This window comes from Hyperoodon ampullatus, assembly GCF_949752795.1.
Source record: "Hyperoodon ampullatus genome assembly, chromosome: 18".
Classification (NCBI taxonomy): domain Eukaryota; kingdom Metazoa; phylum Chordata; class Mammalia; order Artiodactyla; family Ziphiidae; genus Hyperoodon; species Hyperoodon ampullatus.
Genome location: NC_136931.1, coordinates 33,171,949 through 33,184,346, shown reverse-complemented (window position 1 = coordinate 33,184,346; position 12,398 = coordinate 33,171,949).

Here is a 12,398-nt window from a genome sequence, read left to right as displayed (position 1 = left end):
AAAGGCACAAATTGTAATTATCTATGCTTGATGAATTTTTGGAGGTTAACTAACTTTTCCTCACACAGTTTAAATAGAGAAGGTAATGTTTTGTTTTGTTTTGTTTTTTTGCGGTACGCGGGCCTCTCACTGTTGTGGCCTCTCCCGCTGCGGAGCACAGGCTCCGGACGCGCAGGCTCAGCGGCCATGACTCACAGGCCCAGCCGCTCCGCGGCACGTGGGATCTTCCCAGACCGGGGCACGAACCTGTGTCCCCTACATCGGCAGGCAGACTCTCAACCACTGCGCCACCAGGGAAGCCCAAGAAGGTAATGTTTTGTAGTGGATTTTTTGAGTTGTGCAACCATCATTCAATGTAGTTTTAGAATCTAATGATACGCGTTATTAAGAGGAGGAAAGGACAAGAAATGCAAGAACACGCCTGAAACAGCGCCAGCTTGCTTCAGTCCTTGGCACTTGCGTGGAAGAATTGAGGACCAAACGGGTTCCTTAGAATGGGCTGATATCTCATTAGAAGCCCTGGAATCCTGGCCTGTAGCAGCAGACCTCTGTCTTCACATTCTCTACACTTTCCCTTAGGGATAAGTAATAAGAAGGCCTCCCCTGTAAGCACTCCTGTGATCCTGGAAACCTTGGAAGACAGTAAAGGTAGAATAAGTTTGGAGAGCACAGATCTCAGAAGTCCGCTTCCCAACAAGAATGACTGCAGGGAGGTTCATGACTTCAGAATGAAACGAGCAGGGCCGGACAGTCTGAATGAAGCAGGTGCCATCTGAATCACCCGGGACTTGGAAAGTCCTGCTCGTTCGGAGCAGCAGGGTGCCAGTCTGCATAGCAGAGAAGCAGCTGCCCCTGAGGAGTGGTGCTTCTTCAAGTACCTCCTTTCCTGGGTTCTCTTGCTGCTTCTTCCCACCGAAGTGGGGAGTGGGGGAATGTGCAGCCTCCAGGAGCGATGACGGGAAGGGGCAGTGCAGAGGGGTGAGGGAAAGCAGAAACAATGAAAAGCACTGCTTTTAAAAAAGTTTTTTCTGAGCTATAAAAAAAGCCGGGGTACAAAGGCATGCTCACTCAGCCTGCCCTTGGAGAGGGCTTGCTGGGAAAGTCAGGACACTGAATTATGTATCTCCTTCCCCAGCTGCATTTGCTGACATGGTGTGCTGCTACACTGCCCTGAAAGCCAAGTACACACTCAGGGTAATTTTGCTCCACTGTATAAACTGCTCTGATCTCCATAATCTTCAGGGTGTGGCACAGACTTAAAAGCCCTAAAAGGTGATTAGAGACAAGGTATTGACCCTTATCCAGGCCACTCAGATCATCAAGCAGCCCAGCACATCTTCCTCGCTTGTGAATGATCAGAATAGAAGCCCCTTGTGGGTGCACGGAAGGTAGCGGGGGAGGCATTGTCGAGGGCTGGCCAGTGATGTGAGATTGGCTATTTCCCACTGGGTCAATGACTTTTTCTCTCTGAGCCTCCTTCACTCATCTGAAATGGTAGATTTTACCTGGACATTCTACAGCCTCACAGGTCTCAGTGCAAAATGATATGAAAACCCCAGGAATCCAGCCAAAGGTCAGCAACCAAATCAATCCCCTGTCCATTCGGAGCCACTGAACTATCACAGACCCATCCGCCCTCCAAAAAGGAAAATACACCCAGAGATGGGCCAGGCAACTAGTGGTGTGTGGTTTACAATTCTTTCTGAGATGTTCTGCCTACACCTCCTCTCCGAGAAAGACCAAGAAAAGGAAAGCAGCTCTCCCACTGAGGAGAAGGGACCCCATCCTTTTTTTCACAGATCCTTAACTATGGCTCCATTCAGAACCAGCTGTCCTTTGAACCCTGCATGGCAAAGACAATTGCCATGGAGCGGTCATTTAATTCTCTCCCCCTCTCTTTCTGATGGCAAACATTAACTGCTGGCTACAGCAGGACCACCTGCAATGTGTTAGTCATGAAAAAGGTCACCGTTACTAAACATTTTAAACTGTGAATAGCTTCAGATTAAATTAGGTGTAAAAAAAGTCATTTCCTCTCTGTGATAAACTCACACACCTGCAGTAGGGCTCATGTTTACCAGGGACATAAAGGGCCTCTCCCGGCTGGCTCGCAGACCATTTGGGGGAATAAAAACAAAAGCCCCATTCTATCAGCTATCTCTCTGCCCTTGCAATAGGATTCTCTAAATTCAGTGACTGTGTGCACATCCCCTTGAGATGTGTGAGGATTGCATAGACGGGAATCAAAACCTTCATTTATGTTGGCCTCATGCTAGCTTCTTCAACACATCCATGTGAATTCCCTTATATGGTTTTCTTTTCATTTCCTCCTGTGTTTTTTATCACATGTTAATCCTTCAGAGGGTTGAGCACCCTTTCCGTCTAACACAATCACCCTGGACTGCTTGATGTTTCCAATCCAGACAAAGGCAGGTAAAGCAGAGTTGAGTCTGGATGGCCGGCATTTGGAGGGCATGGACCCTGTGCCGGGCACCGTGCTAGGTGTCAGCGTACAACCTGCAGATGATCCTCCCAATCTCAGAAAGCCTGTATCACTAGCCCCATTTCACAGATGAACACGCTCGGGCTTTGAGAGGTGAAGTCGCTTGCTTGTGGGAAGCTCATGGCTTCTAAGCGGAAGGTCCAGGAATCATCCTCTCCTGCCACTATGTGGGCTGAGGCCACCATGGTCTCTTATCTGGTCTATAGCATTACGTTCCCAACTGCTTGCTCTGCTTCCACACTTATGCCTGCCCAGTAGCGCTCAGAGTGTGATTTTGAAGGTTTAAATTGGATGACATGACTCCCTGCTGAGAACCCTCCCATGGATTCTCATTGCAGTTAAAATACAATCCAGACTCTTCTCTCTGATTTTGCCTCTGACCTCCTCCAGACCTCTTTCCTCTTCTCTCCCCACATTCCGGCCACGCAGGCTTTCTCTCTGTGCCTGTGTACACCACGCCTGTTCCCTTTGCTTGAAAGGCTCTACCCCAAGATATGTGTATGTCAACGGCTCCTTCTCTTCACGCAGGTAGCGACTGCAATATCGCCGCAGCCAGGCCTTCCTCACCATCCAGTCTGGACGATCCTTTATACCCTCTCCGTCACATCACCCTCTTCATTGTTTTTGTAGTTCTCATCGCTGTCTGAGAGCCATACTTATTGTCCATTCTCCACTAGATTACACATGCCGTTGGGGTGGGAACTCTGTCCTGTCCTCTGCTGTGTCCACGAGGCCTGCACAGTACCTGCCTAAGGCTGCTGATTACTGAACAGATGAACCAACGACTCACAGAACTGAACCCTGGAGACTGTGCTCCAAAGCTGGTCTTCCTTCTGTAGCAGCGATGACTGTTAAGCTAGACAGTGATGCCTGGTACAGGAGCTGGAACCACTACTGGCTTCAGAGACTGCTTTCTCACTCTGACCTGTACTTTCATCTCAACATGCTTTCTTTTTTCTTTTCTTTTTTTTGACAATATACTACTTATTTAAAGAAAATTTCCTTTGTATTTCCCTATCCAGTTTGTTTTTCCCATGCTTATCAATGCTGCTGGGAGAAAAAGAAATATGTCCTGAAATGGACAAATTTTAAAAGTAAATTATACTTTTTTTGAAATACACTTTGTAGGGAAGAAAAGAAAGAGATGAAGTTATAACTAGGACTTATGGAGAATTATACATAACCCCCAGCATATTTTATATAAGCCACAACCAGTAATCTGGGTGTGTAAATGGAAGTGCAGACACACACGGACTCTGTTTTCAGATTTAAAATAACTTTAAACATTGTAATTGGCATTCTGGAGGGGAGCCGGGGGCTAGCTACTTCCATATTCAGTCCTTACACTTGGTGTGTATGCCCCATTTTTATTTCCTCCCTTGTGTCATTTGTATAAAGGTCTATCTTTCCTAATAGACTATAGCTTTCTTTGACAGCATCACCACATAGCACAGTGCTTTGTATCTAGTTAGTATGAAACAGCCTTTGTATAGTAAACTTAGTTTACTATATAATCATTTTGATCTAGAGAGACCAGTTTTCCTATTGTCCCAACATCTCTTTCCTGTGTTTCTTCATAATTCTCTGTTCTTCACCTGTATGTGCTGTAGGGCCATAGTGGACACTCAACGAATGTTTGTTGTAACCAATATGAGGCGTGGCCTGCATACAAATTCTAAAAAAAGCCTGTGAATTTGAGAAGGGGTGTACTGAGTTCTGCATTCTATGACAGTCTTCAGACATGGACAGCACTGTGCCCAGTTAACAAGACACATACACCCCATGAAAATAACTGGGGATTGATAAGATTTGAAGATGAGGAGGAAATGATTCTAGTGATACTTAAAGACAATTTACCTCAACGTTTTTCCTAACAGCTTGGTAGCCATTTTTTTTTTTGTTTGGATACAATCTGAATTTCCATTAATTCAAAAATAACTGGATAGGGCTTCCCTGGTGGCGCAGTGGTTGAGAGTCCGCTTGCCAATGCAGGGGACATGGGTTCGTGCCCCAGTCCGGGAAGATCCCACATGTCGTGGAGCGGCTGGGCCCATGGGCCATGGCCGTTGAGCCTGTGCGTCCAGAGCCTGTGCTCCACAACGGGAGAGGCCACAACAGTGAGAGGCCCGCGTACTGCAAAAAAATAAAATAAAATAACTGGATAAACTGTGGCATATCCCTACTATGGAATATTATTCATTTCTTATAGAGAATGAGCTCTTTACTTATTGACCTAAAAGGATTTCTATGGTATATTTTTAAATGCCAAAAAAAAAAGTCATCTAGAATACAGTGTGTTATATAGGAGCCTGTCTGTATTTTCAAAAATGTGTTTGTGTGGGCATGGAGAAATGTGTGGAAGGATACACACCAAACTGTAAAAATCCGTCATCATAGTGGGGTGAGAATAGAGGGGTTATGGTAAAAGGGAGTCACTGTCTTTTCCTTTATACATATTTATTCTGCTTCCCTCTTTATAATGAGACTATTGCTTTTGGATAAAAATATATTAGAAAATAAAGATTAAAATAAAATGCAATGTTTTCCTTGGAACAGGGCATATATCTCAGCTGGATAATAATCCTCAGAGTGTTCAGGGAATAGTGAGTTAAGTTTCTTTCCTTGATCTATGTCCCCTGATGAGCTCATCTCTTGCTCACAAATCCAGTTATCGAGAATAAATGGCAAGCTGCTGGGAATTGACCCTAAGGAAACGGTCCAAGGAGAGAGCTCACAGAAAGCTCTCTCCTTTGGGTTATTTATCACACTGCTATATTGTAGGACCATAATATTAGATACAACATAAGTGCCCTACAATAGGGGAAGAGCTAAATAAATGATGATACGCTCACTTGTAAATATTAGGAACCACTAAAATTGAGGCGTCAAGCACTTTATAGTTCCCTGGAAAATGCTTATATTACAATGCTAATTGAAAAGCACAGTAAACTAAACTAAATTCTATGAGTACATTTCTATGAAAAGGATCAGAAAAAGACAAGGTATAGACACACCCCATAGACTAACGTGGCTTACAGTGATATGTAGAAGCCACCCCCGAAAGCTCATACAGTCAGGTTATTACAGAAATATTAAGTAGTCTCTCTGGGAAAATCACTGGGGGATATCAGTCCTAGAGTTATATGTCTTGCTTAAAATCATTTAAGAGGATGACATTTTGTCCAATATTTTCAAATAGCCTGAGACCATCACCATCTTTTTTTTTTTCTTTCTACCAAGTACACTACAGGAAAGAGCTGCCTGTATCTCAAAAGAAAAGAAAGAAAATGGGATGTCTTTTGTTTGTTTTGTAAACTTGGTCAGTGTCTTGTGAGATCTCAGGGAAAATGATTATTAGTCCTAAGCATCACAAGGACATGTTAATTCTCATTCAATTTGTTGAAAATCCCAAGAGAAAAACCATTTAAGGGCCACAAAAAGAGGTTGGTCTATAGAAAATGGTGAATGGAGCTCTGGACCGGGAGTCAGGAGGTCTCATATTCATTCATTTGTTCATCCATTCAATCATTCATTCATGTCTGTTACATGCAAACAGACTTTGGAATGTAAACTTATTAAAGCAACCTGGTCTCTTGCCCTCAGGCAGCTCAAGCTACAGTGGACTTTCCAGGACATAACCAAGTAATTATAGTACAGTGTTTTAAGAATGGTGATAAAAAAGAATATTATGAAGTATGAAGGAAGAAATTTTTGGTTCATCTTGAGACAGTAGATTTGCCTTCAAAACCAACATGACCCTTGAATAACTGGGTTCCCGAGTGCTGACTACTAAGAGGCAAAATAGAGCAGTGGTTAAAGCAGGCTCACGTCCCAGCCCCACCAGGAAGTGTGTGACATTGGGCAAGTTATTTAACCTCTACAGAGTGATTCCCTCAACTGTAAAATGAGATCACAACATTACATGCCTCACAAGACAAGTGTTAGAATTCCAGGAGGAGTTGCCCAGGCAGATTAGAGCATAGCACCTGGCTCATAATCCCAGCTAAAGAAATGATAGCTATATTACTCTGAATAACAACTTCTCGGCCTCAGTTATTTAGGCCAGGACAAGGCAGATGGTATGCTACTGCCGTGGAATATAACTCATGTGCTGCTTCAGGCACTGGATTTTGATCTGCAGGGTGTGGAGCTAGGTTCTTAAGCATTCCAAACGGTTACTATTAATCATTTCCCTTGGAAACATTTCTGGAGTCAGTCTCCCGAGTGAATGCTATCAGTGGGCTGTGGCTGTGTGAGCAGAAGGGATCTTACGCATGTGGAAGCCACTCCGCCCTTCCCTGGTGTGGTACAAATTAGAAGGAGCCTGTGAGGCTTCTCTCTGGCTCCCATGGGTCCCCCCAGGGGACAGCATTGTGGTTTGGGTTGTCATCACAACTAACCACTCATTTCTCAACTGACGCCTTGTGTCACTCTGCACATCCCAGCAGGGCTGTGGGAAAGACTCCTGTAGAGCATTAGGAGGCGGGAAGACAGGCTGCACTAGGGGAATGAAGACGGCGGTGCGGCTGGGCTCAGCCGCCGGGCTTGGGAGGGTGGAGTAAAGCCAGTCCTGTTGAAGCTAGGCACGTAATACACAAAACCAAGATTCCCTCTTTGCTTTCCAGAACAACATGAAGGTGCTTTGACTTCACTGCATAATCTTGGATGGGACTATATTCCAAAGCAACTACTGAAATCCTATGGTCACCACAGGATCCTATGGCATCGCCCTTGGTAAACAGGGCCATACGTGCACATAACAGTAACGGAAGCCTATCTTCACTGAGTCCTAAGTTTCTTGTGTGTATCAATGCTTTAATCATATTTCATTATTATGTCCATTTCATAGGTGAGAAAACTGAGACACAGAGAGATGAAGGTGTTTATCCCAAGTTTGCACAGCCAGCAAGAGGTAGAACCAGAGTTCAGATCCTGGCAGTGGGAGTTCTGAGCCTGGCGGCTTAATCTCCATGCTGCGCTGACTTAAAGAGTGAGCACAGGGTCAATGTGATTCCCCAAAGGGCCCCGTGAGCCCGCTGAGGTCTTACGTGGAAGACTCTGAAGGCCTAGTTTCAAACCAAGAAGCCTCCCAGAGGGGCCCTATTTAAACTCTCAGCAGTCTTAGCTGCAGAGCACGCAACAGTTTCTTCAGATCAACTCCTTACCAAGCAAAGGGGAGTTAGGATGGTGGGTGGGAAGAGCTTTAACATTTTTCTCTGAAGAGGGGGATCCCTACGGTTCTCAAGAGTGGATGAGAGCCCAGAGAACCAAGACAAAGGCAGCTGGAGTGGAATTAGGGAGAAATAAGGTAGAGCAGAAGGGTAAGAAAGGACTAAAAAGTCTTAATGTGTCTCCACCGCCAATTTGACGAAGGCTGACCCTGCTGATTCAAAAGGTTTGTTCTCAACTCTTCCTGTTCAGAGGAGGTTACTGGCATCTCCTTGATTTGGATATTCTCAAGTTCTACAGTCCAGCAGGTGTGAGAGAGCCCCAGGGGTCATTTGGTTAAAGCCTTGGCGTCAGAGAATTTCAAAGCCAAAAGCCAGAAGCATTCGGTCCAGGTCTGCCCAAGCTGGTGGGTATTTTCCGGTCACCTAAGTGGCAACATCGGCCCTGGGTACACGGGTGGCATAAGGACACAGTCTGGTTGGTGCTAGAAGACAAGTAGGAACAGAAGCCTCCAGGGATCACGGCTCCTGGAAGCAGTAACATCAAACTCCTCTGGATGGGCCACTCTGGTGAAGAGATAACCCTTGGGTGGAATGAAGATGGGCCTGGAAAGAAACAAAGAGGAAAATAAGTGAAGATGAATTGAGTGGAGGAAGAGGAGACTAGCAGAATAAAGAGAAGAGAGAAGGCCCACGAGTGAGGAGAGAGGAACCTGGCAGGAAGATGGGAATGCAAGAGCCAACCAGAGAAAAACATCCATGGCTGAGGAACTCTGAGAGGCTGAAACACCTAATAATGACCTTTAGGTTTTTATTGGGTGGTGTTATGGAGATGATCTCCTGCCCCATTTTTCCCCACATATTTTTCTTTCTTGGTAAAATGTGCTATTTTCAATGGCATTGTGTAAGTGACATTTTGGGGAAATCAAGAAAATGGGGCTGAGTCTCTAGGTTAAGTTTGCACAAAATGAAGACTTAGGGAACAGCTATCAGAGAGGAGATGTGAGAGAGACGGACATCAAGCAGATGCAGAAACTGAGTCAGGTCTGACTAGGTAAGTTCCCAAGGCAACTCCCTGGAGCAGTGAAACCAGCAGGACAGAATCCCTCGGAAGGCTTGTTGAGACACTGCTGGACCCCACGTCCAGGGTCTGACTCAGCTGGCCTGGGGTGGGACCTGAGAGTGTGCCTTTCCAATGCCCTCAGGTGAGCCGATGATGCGTGCTCACCCTGGAAGAACCTAGAGAGATTTGGAGAGATCCTGAGGTCCTTACTCATTGTGGCTGAGGAAATGAGTCAGTTTTGTCTGAATCTCAAAGGGCAGGATGATTTCTAGGTTATAAAGGAGTAATATACAAAGAGCCACCAGCAAGTTGCCAACAAGGTGTTTTTGAAGTTCAAAGGAGAGAATGCACATAACTCCTTTGCATACAGTGCTAAATCAGTATTGCCAGGCTTCCTGTGGGGTTAAGAGTGACAACTTATGGTAAAGGAATCTAATTAGGGGTCAGGAAGCCTAAGTTTGAATCTCGGCTAAGGTTCTTACCATCTGTGTGGCCTTGGGGGGCAATACATTAACCTCTCTGACCCCATTTTGTCTACCTTACCCTGGGGAACTTTTCACTGGTTATTGCTGCTGCCACCATGCTGGCTTCCTGGCTCACACATGGACCAAGATTCTTTTCCTGATTCCCTGTAGCTTACCTGACAGGAGAATGGAGCACACAGGCAAGCCTTTACCAGAAGGCTTGGTGTCATAGCTCCCGTTCCCTGGAGCTGGAGTCTGAGATGGAGATTTGCATGTAGGAGGTTGGGAGGCATCTCGTGAGCAACATGTGCAAGGGAGTGAGGAAAGCAGAGCTGGGCAGAGGGAGGTGTTGAACTGTGATGCAGCCACAACAGAGGGTTCAGCCGAACTTCCAGCAAACTCCAGAGCAAGCCTGGCTCTGGTCAGTTGTCTTGGCTGCGGCAAAGGAGCTGCCTCCTTGAACCATTAAGTCTACCCTACATTTCATGACCCTGGGAAGAGGGTTTAACCTTGGGCAAGGTGGTTCTCTTCAGAAAAGGGCAACGCCTCAGCTGCAAGCTCTCATGAGCAACCCTCCTGGCAGCTGGGAGAAGGAGTGCCTTGGTCCCCAAATGGGAGGCAGGACTGTCTGCATAATTTGTGGAGGCCCTTGTTCAAAATTATTGAGAATTTCAAGATGGCAACACCATGTACTAAACTGAACTTGGGGCTGGACCCTGCACAGGTTGAGAACCCAGGAAGCTGGCCTCGATGGAGGATCTGGCAGCACATCACAGTGTCCAGTTGGTGTTGTGGAAAGGAAGTGAACACAGAGAGAAACCTCACACTAGCTCATTGGCTTACAAGATGCACCTCCTCTTCCGACTGGGGTCATGTACAGGGTGACTCCAACACAGCACTTGTGGCAGAGACTTGTCCTTAAGGCCTCCTCAGGACCCTAGAGGCTCTTCAGTGCAGACACAGGAGACCCAGAGGCATTCTCTGGTCTTCTGATTTCCTGGTTGTTGGGCTTTGATTCTCAGTGTCATGACCTTCCTTTCAACTGGGTGAGAGATGGTGGGAATGCCCATCCCTTTTTGGAGAAATCGCACCTACCCATGGAGTGGGGCCTCACCCAACAGGCAGTGACCGAGTAATCATCTTTCTGCCTACATGGAGCAGCTGACATTCCTCCAAGAGGCCCTCAGCAGAGGGGCGGTGTGTCTTTTCTCTACGGCAAGCTCTTCACTCTCCCCCTGCACCTCAATGTACAGCCTGCCCAGGCAAGGCTGCAGTGGGCCTTGGTTGCCTGCTTATTTCTCAGCCTCAGAGTCACAGAAGTCCCTTTAAATTAGTGAAAACAAATATTTCATTTGATTATTTTTTCATCAGCCAAAGCCCAGGGCTTCTGGACCCTGTCTTTCAGTTCTTTCAAATAAAATTTGAGGCAAAGAATAATCCCCTCTACACAGTCTATCGGAGTTGCATTTTCTCTCCCTTTTAAAACTGTGTTCTAGCCCCAATTCAGGGGCCCCCAGAGCCTATTAAAACTCACTCAATAAGATGCAGTGTTCGCCACTCACTCTGACACAGGCCTTCTATTCCAGCTCGCAGCCCGTGTTTGCTTTCCTCACTTCTTTCTCCTCTTTATTCTACTTTTAGAACGCTGGTGAGTTGGTTGGGTTTCTTTTTTGTTCTATTTTACCTATTCAATGGCTTGAAGTGTTTTATATCTCGCTTTAGGCAGTGGATAAAGGCAGCCTTCCTTTGATACCGGTCCTTTTCTGACTCTGGAATGTATCTTTGCTGAGTGTACAAGAGAAGCAAGACTGAGGTTCAGCTCTTTCACACACTCTCACCCCGACCCTCCAAAAGCAAAAGTGAGGGAAATGGGATTGTTCTCTGAATTCTAGCTACCAAAACACTGTATATAATTTGCAGTCTGTTGTAGCCACCTATTATATGGTCTATAAGTAACAATCACTTATTGTATAAACTTACAAAACAATTACCCAGGCAACAACCTTCTAAGGGAAATGAGTGCATGCAAATGTATATATATATACACACACACACATATATGTATGTATATATGTGTGTATATATATGTGTATGGTATATATGTATTACATATATAAGGTACACTAAGTGATTGTATATGTGTAATGCATATACATACATTGTATATAATCACTTAGAAGACAGATATATAAGTGAATATATATATTATATATTCATTTACTTTTTAAACAACCTTATGAGGTAGCTCTTTTAATTCTATAAATATACAGTAAATTATATATATTTTATAATATATTTGCATACATTATATAAAATAACCTTGAAAATATTTATATATATATGGGGTTTTTTGTGTTTGCTTTTCGTTGGGTTTTTTTGGGTTTTTTTTTTGGTTTTTTTTGGCCATGCTGTGCGTCATGCGGGATCTTGGTTCCCCAACCAGGGATCGGGCTCACACCCCCTGCAGTGGAAGCACAGAATCTTAATCACCGGACCACCAGGGAAGTCCCTATATATGTATGTATTTTGATGTAATCTTTACCAAAGCCCCGTGAGGTGGCTCTTTTCATTATCCCCATGTTCCAGATGAGAAAACTGAGGCTGTGAGCAAGGTAACCTGCCAAGGTCACTCAGCTGGTAAGAGGCAGAGTGGGATCTGGGCCAGGCAGTCTGGCCCCTAGGTCTGAGCCTTGAAATCCCTCTCAAGGTAAACGGAAAGAGTGGGACCACAGGGACCCTGATCAGCATAAGCTAATCTCTGGGCAGGAAAATATGATTCTGTAAATGCTAATCCAGTTGAGTGCACTGTATCCTGCCTGGAGAGAAATCTAGATCAACAGAAGGAGGCAGCAACTTGGGAAGCAGAAACAAGGAAGCTCAGAAATCTGGAAGCTGCCTGGGTGTCTCTAGCTGTCTTCGGGAGAGATGCTGACTCAGAACCCAAACAGACAGTCTCTGCTCTCGCTTCCCCACTACAGGGGCTCAGCAGGGCTTGGGTGACATCTCCTCACTCCGCCCAGAGTAACTGCTCGTGGTGCTTCCCAGGAATTCTGATAGTAAGAAGAGAGCTCTAGAAAAGCCTTCTGATTGTTATGGTGCTTAGGATAAGATATTCTCCACTGTGTACTAAAAAAACTGGTAGGTTAAAAGAAACATATTTTTCATTAGTTTCACTAACATGAGATGGAATCCAAATGTTA